Here is a 14,687-nt window from a genome sequence, read left to right as displayed (position 1 = left end):
TAATGGGGGTAGGTAGGCAGATATGGACAGCCACTCTGTAAGGCTCAAAGCATCCATGTATGCATTTACATTGTATGAACTTCTAAGCAATCAGAGGTTTTCTACAATAATACTAAGATTATACAGAAGTGTCTGCCAAAGTTCAAATCTGGGGGCATTTATCAGATATCTGTACTATATAGACAGCGCAGGGAGCCAAATACCTCTCTCCATTCAGGAGCTGATCACTAGGGCCTAAGAACTGATATAGTAAAGAAACATAGAAGGACATAGCAATTTTACCATACACTGCAATATTTTTGATTAAATACTATGGTATACCGGTAAGTGATCTAGCAATAGCATGTTCAAGACTTCTAGGGTGATTAAAAACAAAGTTAAAAAAAATAAAAAATAAAAACCCTTACAGCTCCACAGAATAATTATGTTTTTATAAGTATTAAAATATAACAATTATATAAACTTGATATCTCTAATCATACCGACCCACAGAATAATGGAAATGCATCACTTTTAGTGTACAGCGAATGCTGTAAATATGAAACCTGTACAACTATTGCAGAATAGCATTTTTTTTCCAATTCCACTTAAGGGTACATGCACACGTTCAGGATTCATGTGCGGAGAATCCGCACTGAAATCCGCAGGTGTTCGCAGGCAAATCTGTGCGGTCAATCCGCATTAATTGGTGCGGATTTGCATACGGATTTGCGTGCGGATTTGGTGCGGATTCGGTGCGGATTTTCCGCATGCGGATTTCACTAAGTGAATGAAGAAAATCCGGTCAGGAAAAAAAAAATTAATTGACATGTCGCGGATTTTAAAATCCGCACCGCAGGTCAAAATCCGCGCGGAAAAAATCCGCATCGTGTGCATTGAGAATTTCAAATTCTCATAGAATACAATGGACATGACCTACGGTGCGGATTTTCCGCACGCAAATCCGCGCGGAAAATCCGCACGCAATCCTGATCGTGTGCAGGGGGCCTAAAGAGGAAGGGTCAACATGAAATACAGTGCAATCTGCAGGCAGCATGTTATAGGGCAGAAAAGCTGAGCAGACTGATCTGTAGCTTTTGGGGAATAGATTCCGTACAAGTTGCAAATTATACATTTAAATCTCTGCTATTCCTGACTTCATTGTCTACGGGGAGGTGTTATCAGTCATTGATAGTTTTCTCTATGTAAAGGGTGTATTAGAGAGGCAGATAGTCGGCCACATCATTGGTAACAAGTGTTCATATTAACGCTGGTTAGCAATTATCTGGCAGTGTAAGGGCGGATTCACATCAGCGTGAATTCAAAACTGAAACCTTTAGAGGCATCCCATTTTGATCTGTCATAATAGAAGTCTACGGGCAAACAGAACGGATCAGTCTAGTTTTGGTTACGCAGGACGTAAAACAAAGTCTTGTCGACAGGACCTTCTTTTCCGTCCAGCTACCTAATACATTGCATGGAATGTTAAAGGATAACGGTCATATTTTTAATTTATTTGCTAGTTTATTAGAGCTAGGCATGTATACCCGAGTTAGTCTGTCAATGATTTTCAAAAGATCTGTAATTCCCTTATAATAACAGCTTTCATTAATGCCCTCTGTCCCTTTTCACTGCTCCCTTTAAAGGGCTTCTGTCACTCCACTAAAGTCTTTTTTTTTTGGGCTACTTATAATCCCTATACTGAGATATATCAATACATAATGTTATTAATCATTTTGGTTCAATAGTTAATTCAAAAAACTAACATTTAATCATATGCAAACGCCCCCTCCTCCTCATTAATATGCAAACGCCCCCTCCTCATGTTGATTGACAGGGCCAGCAAATGTGCTCATCCTCTGACTGGCCCTGTCTGCGTTTTAAATCTCACGCCTTCGCCGTACCGGTCTTCAGTCGGCGCAGGCGCACTGAAAGGAGGATGCTCGCTCGGCCGCTCGTTCCTCAATGCGCCTGCGCAGATGATGTCACATCTACACCCGGCGCAGGCGCATTGAGGATGGAGCGGCCGAGCGAGCGTCCTCCCCTCAGTGCGCCTGCTGAAGATAAAATCTGGCGCCTGTGCCGTACCTGAATGCAGACAGGGCCAGCCAGAGAACAAGCGCATTCGCTGGCCCTGTCAATCAACATGAGGAGGTGGGAGTCATTATGAAAGGAGGATGCGGCTGCTACCAGCAAGTAGCCGCCCTACTTGCTGGTAGACAGGTAATTTGCATATGATAAAACACAGTTTTTTGAATTAACTACTGAACCAAAATGATTAATAACATTATGTATTGATATATCGCAGTATAGGGATTAGAAGTAGCAAAAAAAAAAAAAAACACGACTTTAGTGGAGTGACAGAAGCCCTTTAAAGACCGTTGCTATGGCTTCTCCGTCTTCCCTTAAGTATAAACAGAAGACAGAGGGGTGGTCCTTCACACTGCATGTCTGCATTAGGCTTCAGAGTGAGGAGGCGTGTCTCTCAGTAATCTAATCTGATTGGCTGGCCGGGAGCTGCTGGCTACAGCAAGTGTGTATGGGAAGTGAGGGAAAGCAGTTTTGGCCTCAGAGAACTGGCAGAGGAGCTATCTTGAGAAGGTCCTCATATTGTAAATTTTTAAATAGCTGCAACTAAGGGAAAAACTTAAAGGGGTTCTGCAGTTTGTTTAAACTGATGATCTATCCTCTGGATAGATCATCAGCATCTGATCGACAGGGGTCCGACACCCGGGACCCCCGTCGATCAGATGTTTGAGACAGCAGCGGCGCTCCAGCAACTCCGCGGCCTTCTCACTGTTTACCGCTGGCCCAGTGACGTCACGACTAGTATCAACTGGCCTGGGCGGAACTGCTTGTCGGATCACTCTGCCGCAAGTGTGAAAGTAGCCTAACGCAATGTGAAAGTACCCTACCATAGCAATAGACAAGTCAATAATTACAAGAGATATGAGGACCCTGCTCGCAAGAGCTTACAATCTATGAGGAACCCAAAAATGCGAAACAGATTTATTTCTTCTCTTTTATCTATATATTATTTTTTTTAAATAATAAAAAAAAAGAAAATAAATACTTAGTGCACCTGTACACTACAATATATACTGTGTAAAGATAAAGGATTAGCGGTCCACGTTATGGCTTATGGGGTTTGGCTCTAGTTTCAGTACATCAAAGACTACTTTAAAGTTTTAAGAAGCGTTTACTCAATATAATTAAACCTAACTACCACAGAATGCTAGGTAAGCTGTGAGTACACAATAGTCTACAGTCCATTTGCCCCATTTCATCTATAAAGAGACTTAAAGAGTGACTGTACTTTCACATAATTTCATTTAGTAGAGAATGGCGTAACTAGCAAATTTCTAAATCACTTCAGTTAAAAAATCTGCCTGCATCCACCTGAAAAAAATAAAATAAAAGCTATAAAGTCATGGCAAATAGGGTCTCACTTCCACTGCCTGTTGTCAGGTAAAATCCAGGAGATAGCAGAGAAGGGGGGAGTGTCGGAGCTAGCTGAGATCCTGAGCCTGAAACAGAACCGCTTCTACACTGCTTCTGTACATCACAGGAGCCTCCTGTGTTTGGCCTTTCACACTACCGTATGGCTATTTCAGTGTTTTGCGGTCCGTTTTTCATGGATCCGTTGTTCCGTTTTGGTTCCGTTCTTCCGTATGGCATATACAGTAATTACATAGAGAAAATTGGGCTGGGCATAACATTTTCAATAGATGGGAACGGATACGGAAGACATACGGATGCATTTCCGTATGCATTCCGTTTTTTTTGAGGACCCAATGACTTTAATAGAGCCACGGAACGTGATTTGCGGCCAAATATAGGACATGTTCTATCTTTCAACGGAACGGAAAAACGGAAATGGAATGCATACGGAGTACATTCCGTTTTTTTTGCGGACCCATTGAAATGAATGGTTCCGTATACGGAACACAAAAAACGGCCCGCAAAACGGAAACAAAAAACGGTAGTGTGAAAGAGGCCTTTCTGTGAGATCTCCCCCTTATTATCCGTTCTGTAAGCTCTGGAGCTGAAAACCAACATAGTGGGAAGTAAGTGAAAGGACGTCACAGCAGTACAGTGCTGGCAGATTTCACAGAAGGGAGACACACCCCCTGCTTCTGAGTGAAATGCATTTAGCTTTGCAGCTGAAATGGGGAATAATGTGGCTGAAAAAAACTTTAGGGAAGCCAACAAAAGACCTGTTCCTTCACAGTTCTGATTGTACAAAGAATCACATGCATTATGCAAACTTTTTTTTTTAAACTCCGGTACGCTTTAAAGGCCTCTTAAGGCAATGTTTGGGCATCGCTCCTTAGTCCTTAGCGATAATCTGCCGGTCATTGGGTAATAGGATCCTTGGTGTGGACACCTAAATCATTGTCAGTAGCAAGATCTGCTGCTGAAAAGTCAATGGTGGACAAACAGTCATAACCATAACTTTTTCAATTTTCTGTTCATATAAGACATATGAGGGCTTATTTTTTGCGGTATAAGTTGTATTTTTGAATGGCACCATTTAACTTACCATGTCTTGTATTGTAAAAAAGGAAAAAAAAAATTCTTTGTGGGGTGGAATTGAAAACAAAAACACAATTCAGACAAGGATTTTGGGGTTTTAATATTACAGTGTTCATTGAGCGCTAAAAATGACATGTATAGTTTATTTTTTTAACTACTATTTTTTTTTAACTTTAAAATAAATAAAAACCTTTAGACAAAAAACAAATCAAAATTTTCTTTGCTTTGCCATTTTCTGACAGCTATAACTTTTTTATATTTCCATCCTCAGAGCTGTATGATGGCTTGTTTTTTGGTGGAACTAACTATAGTTTTTTTTTTTTATTTGTACCATTTTGGGGGTGCATCAGAACTTTTCTGATCACTTTTATAAAAAAAAAAAAAATTATAATTTTTTTTTGGGGGGGGCATAAGGTGATTGAAAAATGGTGAAACACATGTTTTTCTATTTTTTTTCTGTTACGGTGTTCACTGCACAGGAATTTGTTTTTATATTTTAATAGTTCAGACATTTTTGTCCCAGCGATACCCGTTAGGCCTCATGCACACGACAGTATTTTTTCACGGTCCGCAAAACGGGGTTCCGTTTTTTCGTCCGTGGGTCATGAAAAAAAAAGTCATTTTGGTGTCCGCCTGGCCGTGCGGAACCAAACAGATCCGTCCTGATTTACAATGCAAGTCAATGTGGACGGATCCGTTTGACGTTGACACAATATGGTGCAATTACAAACTGATCCGTCCCCCATTGACTTTCAATGTAAAGTCAGGAGTTAATATACCATAGGATCAGAGTTTTCTCCAATCCGATGGTATATTTTAACTTGAAGCGTCCCCATCACCATGGGAACGCCTCTATGTTAGAATATACCATCGGATTTGAGTTACATCGTGAAAACTCATATCCGACAGTATATTCTAACACAGAGGCGTTCCCATGGTGATGGGGACGCTTCAAGTTAGAATATACTACGAACTGTGTACATGACTGCCACCTGCTGCCTGGCAGCACCCGATCTCTTACAGGGGGCTGTGATCAGCACAATTAACCCCTTAGGTGCCGCACCTGAAGGGGTTAATTGTGCGTATCATAGCCCCCTGTAAGAGATCAGGGGCTGCCAGGCAGCAGACCCCCCTCCCTCCCCAGTTAGAATATCATTGGTGGCCAGTGTGCGGCCCCCCCTTCCTCCCTCTATTGTATTATCATTGGTGGCCAGTGTGCGGTCTCCACTCTCCCCCCCCCCCCCCCTATCATTGGTGGCAGCGGAGAGTTACGATCAGAGTCCCAGTTTAATCGCTGGGGCTCCGATCGGTAACCATGGCAACCAGGACGCTACTGCAGTCCTGGTTGCCATGGTTACTTAGCAATATTAGAAGCATCATACTTACCTGCTGCGCTGTCTGTGACCGGCCGGGAGCTCCTTCTACTGGTAAGTGACAGATCATTAAGCAATGCGCCGCACAGACCTGTCACTTACCAGTAGGAGGAGCTCCCGGCCGGTCACAGACAGCGCAGCAGGTAAGTATGATGCTTCTAATATTGCTAAGTAACCATGGCAACCAGGACTGCAGTAGCGTCCTGGTTGCCATGGTTACCGATCGGAGCCCCAGCGATTAAACTGGGACTCCAATCGGAACTCTCCGCTGCCACCAATGATGGGGGGGGGGGGGGGGGGGGAGGGGGGAGGCTGCACACTGGCCACCAATGATATTAATACAATAGAGGGAGGGAGGGGGGGCCGCACTGGCCACCAATGAAATTAAAACTGGGGAGGGAGGGGGGTCTGCCCCTGCTGCCTGGAAGCCCCTGATCTCTTACAGGGGGCTTTGATACGCACAATTAACCCCTTCAGGTGCGGCACCTGAGGGGTTAATTGTGCAGATCACAGCCCCCTGTAAGAGATCGGGTGCTGCCAGGCAGCAGTCATGTACACAGTTCGTAGTATATTCTGTCGGATTTGACAGAATATACTGTCGGATTTGAGTTTTCAGGAAGTGAACACTACGCTCTGAAAAAGCTTTTATGCAGACAGATCTTCGGATCCGTCTGTATGAAAGTAACCTACGGCCACGGATGCCAATCTTGTGTGCATCCGTGTTTTTTCACGGACCCATTGACTTGAATGGGTCCGTGAACCGTTGTCCGTCAAAAAAATAGGACAGGTCTTATTTTTTTGACGGACAGGATACACGGATCACGGAGGTGGATGACAAACTGTGCATTTTCCGAGTTTTCAACGGACCCATTGAAAGTCAATGGGTCCGCAGAAAATCACGGAAAACGGAACAACGGCCATGGGTGCACACAACGGTCGTGTGCATGAGGCCTTAGGGGGCTAGAAGCCGGGATATTTTGATCCATTGTCCCACTCACCATAATATAGATCTGTTATGATGAACGGGATTCTGAAGCGTGCTCAGCTTAGCAGGCAGATTACCATGACAAGCCTGGGAAGCTTCAGCAGGCTGCAGGCCGTGATGGTAACCGATCTGAGCCCCGCAATTACACTCCAATTGGAAGGCAGAGGGAGTGGTATCCCTCTGCCTAACCTCACAGATGCTGCAATCATAATTGAACGAGGCATCTGAGGGGTTAAACGGCCAGGTTCAGTGTTATTTCTGAGTACGGAGTGGGTTCAGCGCAGCAGCCCGCTTCATACATTCCCTCTGCCACAGGTACGTCACAGCGGCTGAAGGGGTTAATAACTATAACTTGCTCCTCTTTTCACTCTACATCAGGTCGCGTAAAAGGCCCTTTAAATGGGGTCAGATAAATTTGTATATCCGTCAGTGTAATAGTGAATGTTACATACACTACTATTCTGTTTCTAAGACTGAACTATAGAATTTGGTCACATTTTCAGAGACTTCTGCATAAATGATCTGTATAAATCCGGTCATAATACAGCATCATGATTCCTAGGAATACGTTTTCTAGCCAGTAACCAGACGCAATGTACGGTATTATGTCTGAGGCCAACCAATGGAAAAAAATCCATGTGCTATAACTGCAAAGGGTACTGGCCCAAGAGCAGAAGATGTGCTGCCAACAAAATGAGGGGACTCAAAAAGAATCTCAAGTGCCATTAATACAAATGTTAAGTGAACACCTAAATAAAGACAAAATATTTGGGAACGGAGGGATGTTAAATATAGATGTGGAGGGGGAGAAGATAGAACGCAACTCCTGTACAAGGTTTAAGGTTCTTGCAATGTATCAGAACACAGGGCCATTGCTCTTACCTTTATAATGGATTTTAATTATTTTAAAGGTCCGACGGCTACGTCCCCGTTGCTCCTAGAGGCTCATCTGCATACATGAATGCATTAACATGGGACCAACGCAGACACTTTCAGCTGCCAAGCGCACATGTAACAGGTCAGCCAGTTTCATAGGTACAAAACTGCTGACAGATGCCCTTTAACAGATTTTACAACCAGTTCTTAAAGTAACAACATATATTTTGTCATCTGTCTAGACTCTAGAATATACAAAAATAACCATGACTTCCACGTTGGAACTCCCATAGAAGTGAACGGAGAGAGACACATACACACGAATACGCTAGATGGGACAACAGAAATGGGGCCAAGAGATGGGACTCTCACCTATTGGACATCTATGGATTTTCCACAGACGGTCTAGAAGGGTATACCCCTTTAAGAGGGCAATTGGTGTACAGACCAGGAAAAATGGCCGGCATACACAGCAAGTATACACAAGCAGTATATACTGCATTAGAATAGGTTTCTTTTTAAACTAGGGCCTGAATTGGGAACCTATCCTCCTGTATGCCTATACAGTGGTATACATCAGTGTTCCAATGCAGGAATACTTCAGAGGATCCTCAGAGTTTATGGCGATTCTGGGGGTCATTTATCAAACTGGTGTAAAGTAGAACTGGCTTAGCTGCCCATAGCAACCAATCGGATTCCACTTTTCATTTTGGACAGCTTCTTTAGAAAATAAAAGGTGGAATCTGATTGGTTGTTATGGGCAACTAAGCCAGTTCTACTTTACGCCAGTTTGATAAATGACCCCATTTGTTTTAATTTTCCATGTAACTCTCCATATTTTAAAAAATTACCCAAAATCATTTGCCCACTGGCCATTAGGCCTAATAATATGCTGAAACTTCTGAGCTATCGCATTGTCATTACTGGCAGATATCGCCTCTGTATCCGCCATTCACAATACACAGCTTATCCCTCCTGACCTCTGCACAGATCACTCTCCTACAACGAGGTCCCCTCCTCACCATCGTGGCTATGGCCCATGTGGCTGCTCTCAATGAACAGGAAGTCTTGGCACATTTCAGGCCTAGTTGTCCGTGTGGAAACTGCACGATTTTAGGATTTCTTTTTTAAATATATGGTAGATGGTGACATGGAAAATGTAAAATAAAATAAAAAACATCCTCAACCTGCGGCCCACCAGCTGTTACAAAACTACAACTCCCATCATGCCCTAATAGCAGTAGGCTGTGCTGGGAATTGTAGTTTTGCAACACCTGGAGGGCTGCACTTTGGGCATCCCTGGACTAGAATATCAAGGATTCCCAGTCTAAAAGCTCTGGCAGATTGAAACATGTTTTTGGCAAAAATATCCCTGTATTTACTGCGCCCATCTTTACTTCAGTCCTGATCAGTTTTCCAGTCCCCACAGCAGGATTCTGCCACCACCATGACTCACAGTGGGAATGGTGGTTTTGGGGTGATGGAATGTGCTGAATATGCGCCACACATACCTCATTTCTCATGATGGCCAAAAAGCTCATTTTAACCTCATAACCCAATATAAGAGGACATTATTCCATTTTTGTATTTTATTGACATACAGGGGGGCTGCAGCCTCACCAGCAATCATCTGATTACCAGGAAGCATTAGGACAGCTTCTTCACTGTATATACAGCAATCAGGAGGGCAGGGGCTCCGCATTCTCTATGACAACTGGAAAAGATACTCAGGAAATAGATGCAGATCCACCAGATATGGTAAGGACCCACAAGGGGTTAAAGGGGTTTATCTTCAGGATAGGTCATTAATGTCCGATCGGTCAGGGTCTGACACCCCACATCCCTACCGATCAGCTGTCCCTGAAGCCTCCATTGCTGGAACTAATACAGTGAATGGAACAGGAAGCACAGCGCCATTCAAAGTGTAGTGGCTGTGCCGGGTTACTGCAGATCAGGATTGAAATGAATGGGGGCTGCAGTAACCCAGCACGGCCACTACACTTCAACTGGCGCTCTGCTTCCTGTTCCATTCAAAGTGCTAGTTCCAGAGGCTGCAAGAAGCAGCTGATCGGCGAGGCGTCTGGCCACTGACACCCCACTGGTCACTGGTAGAGAGTCTATGGGTGTTTCTGGCGTGCATCTGCAAAGTCTTTGGTGTGCATAGCAGTACATTTTTGTCCCTAGTTGCTGCAGAACATCTTTTTGTAGAGATTAACAGCATGTGGGTTCAAAATCATTATTCCCTATGACAAAAAAAGTTGCAAGGGCAGTGATTTTTTTCCACTCAATTCATGCACAACTTTAGTCGCCATATAGGCCGAGCCTTAACGCAAGGGTGGGCCTGAGAAGAGGCGGTAGAATATAGAAGAAAAATCCTCAGTGCAATGTGTTCGCTGTGGCCCAGAGATCAGTATTATCAGATTCAACAGCACCAGCAAACCGCGTGTAGCATCTACAGCAGTGAGCACAGGGTTAACACCCTCCCGAACCATTTCATGCTATACCATTATAAAGCCAAACACACCCAGCGTCTGCATCATCATCACCGTACGGAACAACATAAAGTCTGGCGCTGTATATGTGCACCACAGGCACACGGGGCCTTGACTGTATTGACTGGCGCCAGAATTTGGGTTTTGAACAAAATCTAGGGATTTTGGTGGCACATTGTGGAGCTTCCTCCGTTCACCAGAACATCACAGATTTGGGGGCTCATGCACACAAATGTTTTTTGCGTTCTGTATACGGTACGTATACGGAACTATTCATTTCAATGGGTCCGCAAAAGATGCAGACAGCACTCTGTGTGCTGTCCGCATCCGTTTGTCCATTCTGTGGCCCCGCAAAAATTATGAGGCATGTCCTATTCTTGTCCGTTTTGCGGACAATAGGCATTTCTATTATGGGCCTCCTGTTCCGTTCCGAAAATTGCAGAAGGCACACGGGCGGCATCCGTTTTTTTGCGGATCCGCAATTTGCGGACCGCAAAAAAACGGCACGGCCATGTGCATGAGCCCTTAGGCTGCATTCGTATCTGCGGCAAGCTGATCCGGCGGCATGCAGCGTCTTTTGTCCGGCAGAAACCCGGAATTTGTGCTGGAAAGTGGCTGGATCACCGATGTACCTCATTACAGTCAATGTGGATCCAACAGAACTATAGAATCCGGTGGAATCCTGCAGGCTGCTCTCTGCCGGATCTGCTGCCAGAGATGTGAAGCCTTTGCTGCAAAGTGGCGCAGGCTCAATAAATGCCCCAAAATAAACCTTTCTTAAGTTAGGTCAACACTTGCGGTAAATAGATCTGGTTGGTCACCACCCAACCTCGCTGACTAGAATGGGATCCAGCGGGGACCTGGCCGCTTTGCTGTGAAACCATCTGACAGGTTCACTTTAAATAATATCTCCTAAAGTGTTTTTACATAGGACTGCGAGTTATCCAGCAAGTCAGATATCAAATTCCAGTGGCTACCTTCCCTGAACTCTCAGGAATAGGACTTACAGTGCAAATCCTGTAATACCCATCAAGTGAAATCATAGTGGCGGGGAAAGGAAATGCCGAGACGTGTGAAGTGCACACCTGCTTTGGAGACCTCTAAGCGTTCTCTAACCACCTCATTCCCCGAGCCCTGATGCGTCATGTCTGCTGCCCTTTTGACTCCATTCAATCGCCCACTGACTTTGGTGCCAGTTTCCCTTGTGCTTGTGACCCCGGGGCTGAAGCATTCTGTACACTGCTTCCTCTGCTACAGTCTGAGCTCCGGCCCAGCATGCACAAGGACGTACGAAGTCACTGCTTCATACCCAGCTGTGTATATACGGTGTACAATGCTCGGTAAGGGGAGTTCTACCGAGTTACCACTGAGGAGTCACATACGCGTTCAGTGGGATCTTCCTCTGGGAGCGTCTCTTTTCTTTACGTCACAACCACCTCCAGATAATAGGACCTTTGGACAATCCTTCTAGATAATGTTGCATTTATCTGCACAGAGAAAATGAAGGGGATATTTCCATCTCAGACGTCGATGGCGCCTCGCTAGGATCAGATAGGTGTGGGTCCCACCTCACTGCAGGGGTGGAGGAGAACACACCACACATGAGCAGCGTGCTCTTCATTCTCTGCCATGGGAGCGCCAAACATGGGGATCTTTTATGCTGGTGGCTGCACGTCTCCTCGTATAAAGAGAACGACATGCTCCAAATAATAGGGGAACGAACGATAGCAATAACGTCCGCCATACAGTTTCTATTGGCTGGTGTGAAGGCTCCTCAAACGAGCATCAACTGACTTTTTTTTAGGTGATTAGGTGCTCGCTATGACCCCATACTGGTCCGCGTAAAAATTCTTACCTAAAAGACAAAAAGAGCTGGAATTCTGGCACTTGTGGAAGTCCCCCCAGCAGGAGAACTTTGTGTACCCCAATATATGATGGAGGTGGCACGTGGCAGCAGCTCTCTAGTGCCAGCAATGGTCTGTGTGGTGGCCTCTATAGCTTCCAGAGCACTGACCATTGATGAAGCTGTTGGTCTGAGCTGGAGCAGAGCTTGTGCCTATTACATAACAGTTTCTAAGGAGGTTTAGCTTGATTTCATGATAGCACCAAAAGCCCTTTTTATGATAAATCTCCCGTCATACACTGCGTTTGGTAAGTTTGGTTGTCGCATCTCATGGCCGAGATGGAATAACCGCCGTGCGCGCCGGCCCAGGGAGGTGGAGTTACAGAAATGACTGAGCGGGCCGACGCGCCACAATTTCCATAACTTCTATAGCCGTGAATGGGAGCGTAGAGTTATGGAAACAGTGGAGCCCCGGATGCTTGGATGTTCCCGTAAATCTGTCCACCCCTGACCAGCACTTACTCCCATCTTGGCCAGGAACCCACTTTAATGCTCCGTTCTGTACAAGTGACAGAATTCAGGGAAACAGTCTATATGTAGACAGCTTTATATACACATTTCTACTATTTTTCCTTAATATTCATAAATTGATTTAATACTTTAAACTAAAATTTAAAGGGGTTGTCCACTTTCTGCTCAAATTTCAGAAACGTAGGAACGTTAAAATGCCTCAGGGGGTTACCTAAGCCCAGCATGGTGAAGCCTCTTTGATGCCCTTGGGTAACGCATAAAAACAAACTGCTGCTCCTATAGCTACCCAAGATGGTGGCACCCACGCCTTCTACTGTGTATGTGCTGAACTCATTCAGAGGAGAAGCACCTGTACCGGAGCTGAACACTTACACGATAGAGGACACAGCCGCCATCTTGGTAAGTTATGGGTACCGCACCATGGAGGTTTCACCATGCAGTCCTTTAGTGTTTCTCAGGGTGGGCTCACATCACATTTTATGTATACGTTAGGGTACTTTCACACTTGCGGCAGGACGGATCCGACAGGCTGTTCACCCTGTCGGATCCGTCGTTCGGCTATTTCGCTGTGCCGGCGCTCCGTCCCCATTGACTATAATGGGGACGGGGCGGAGCTCCGGCGCAGTACAGCAGTTTGCAGTGAGAGGCCGTCGGACTAAAAAGTCGGACATGCAGGACTTTTAGTCCGGCGGCCTTTCGCCGTTCACTGCCGTGCTGCGCCGGAGCTCCGCCCCGTCCCCATTATAGTCAATGGGGACGGAGCGCCGATCTGGCGAAATAGCAGAAGGACGGATCCGACAGGGTGAACAGCCTGTCGGATCCATCCTGCCGCAAGTGTGAAAGTAAAAAAAAAAAAAAAGAGATCATTCTTTTTTTTTTTTTTTTTTTTTAGTGGAACTCTATGGTAAACGGATGCCACTGTATGCCAATCTAAAGCATCCGTTTAACGTGAGAAAAATGTCATGTGAACCCAGCCTTAGAGCTCATGAACACGACTGTATGTATTCTGCGGTCCGCAAAAAACGTATCAGCAAAAAATACGGATGACGTCTGTGTGCATTCCGTATTTTGCGGAAACGGAACAGCCGGCCCCTAATAGAACAGTACTTGTCCATGATGCGGACAATAATAGGACTTTTGTGGACCTATTGAAATGAATGGTTCCGCATACGATCCGCAAAAAAGACGGAACGGACTGGGAAAGAAAATGCATTTGTGTGCATGAGCCCTTACACGTCAGTGTTTGGAATGTCTCAAATGTAAGCAGTAAGTGGACAATCCCTTTAAAGGCAAAAGAAACGTAGAATCCTGATAACCTGCAGTCTGTGGCATACTGAAGGGCACTGGCACCTACATCACATTGCGCAGCGCTGTCCAGCCCTGTGGAGGAGCCCACTGACAGGGAGCAGCGGCTGCAGACCCCGGACTGCGCTCATCTGAGGGAAGGGGGGAGAAGTTTCGCGGCAATCTAGTTTCGTGTCCGGACAGGCAGCAGACCTCTGCCCCGCACCCAGAATCCTCCGCGGCTCCAGGTACAGCTGCCCCCCAGGCAATCCCCCAGCCGGAGCCGAGAGTGGGCAATGCAAGCGCGCGCAGCACCCACCTGTGAGAGGAGCGCAGTGCCAGCGGCGGGCAGCACTGATCACGACTGCGGGACTGGCGACGACTCCTGACTAGAACTTCCGCCTGCGTTTTATATCTGCGGGCTCTCCAGGGTGTTCTCTTCCTCTCTCTCACACGGGGACTGTCCACTTGCCCCTCCCAGAGAAGGAGGACGGCACAAGGGAGGGCACGGGAACCTGGGCAGGCTGTGGCTGCTAGGTAGACGCCGCTGCTCAGTGCCCCCTGCAGACGCCAACTTCTCCCACTTGTTACGTGAATGAGGTCGCACATTGGGCAAGAGTTGGTAGTAGTGCTGGCGCTATGTACCAGCTGATGTCTGCCAGCTTGAGCCCTGCTGTGTTATCCACCTAGCTAGAGGGGAAAGTGGCAAGAAACTGCCATTTCGGCTTCTTTTCCACATGAATATGTTCTGCTGGGTGTTTACCCTCTAAAGGCGTGCGTTATATATG

The 14,687-nt window shown here is 45.8% G+C and overlaps 1 protein-coding gene across 5 annotated transcripts in view; it reads right to left on the bottom strand.

Moving 5' to 3' along the window:
* PDLIM5 (PDZ and LIM domain 5) overlaps positions 1–14,380 on the bottom strand; it is a 207,458-nt gene extending 193,078 nt beyond the window's left edge. For 4 of the 5 annotated variants that reach the window (XM_040418165.1, XM_040418167.1, XM_040418168.1 and 1 more), the window contains exon 1: positions 14,219–14,380. The gene's annotated coding sequence lies outside the window, so the exon portion shown is untranslated. The remainder of the gene's footprint in view (positions 1–14,218) is intronic. The other variant, XM_040418170.1, reaches the window with a different exon arrangement.
* Positions 14,381–14,687: the final 307 nt, after the last annotated feature.

This window comes from Bufo bufo, chromosome 2 (genome assembly GCF_905171765.1).
Source record: "Bufo bufo chromosome 2, aBufBuf1.1, whole genome shotgun sequence".
In the NCBI taxonomy this organism is placed as follows: domain Eukaryota; kingdom Metazoa; phylum Chordata; class Amphibia; order Anura; family Bufonidae; genus Bufo; species Bufo bufo.
The sequence above is the reverse complement of the archived record's forward strand: the minus strand, read 5'-3'. Positions and strand labels throughout refer to the sequence as shown.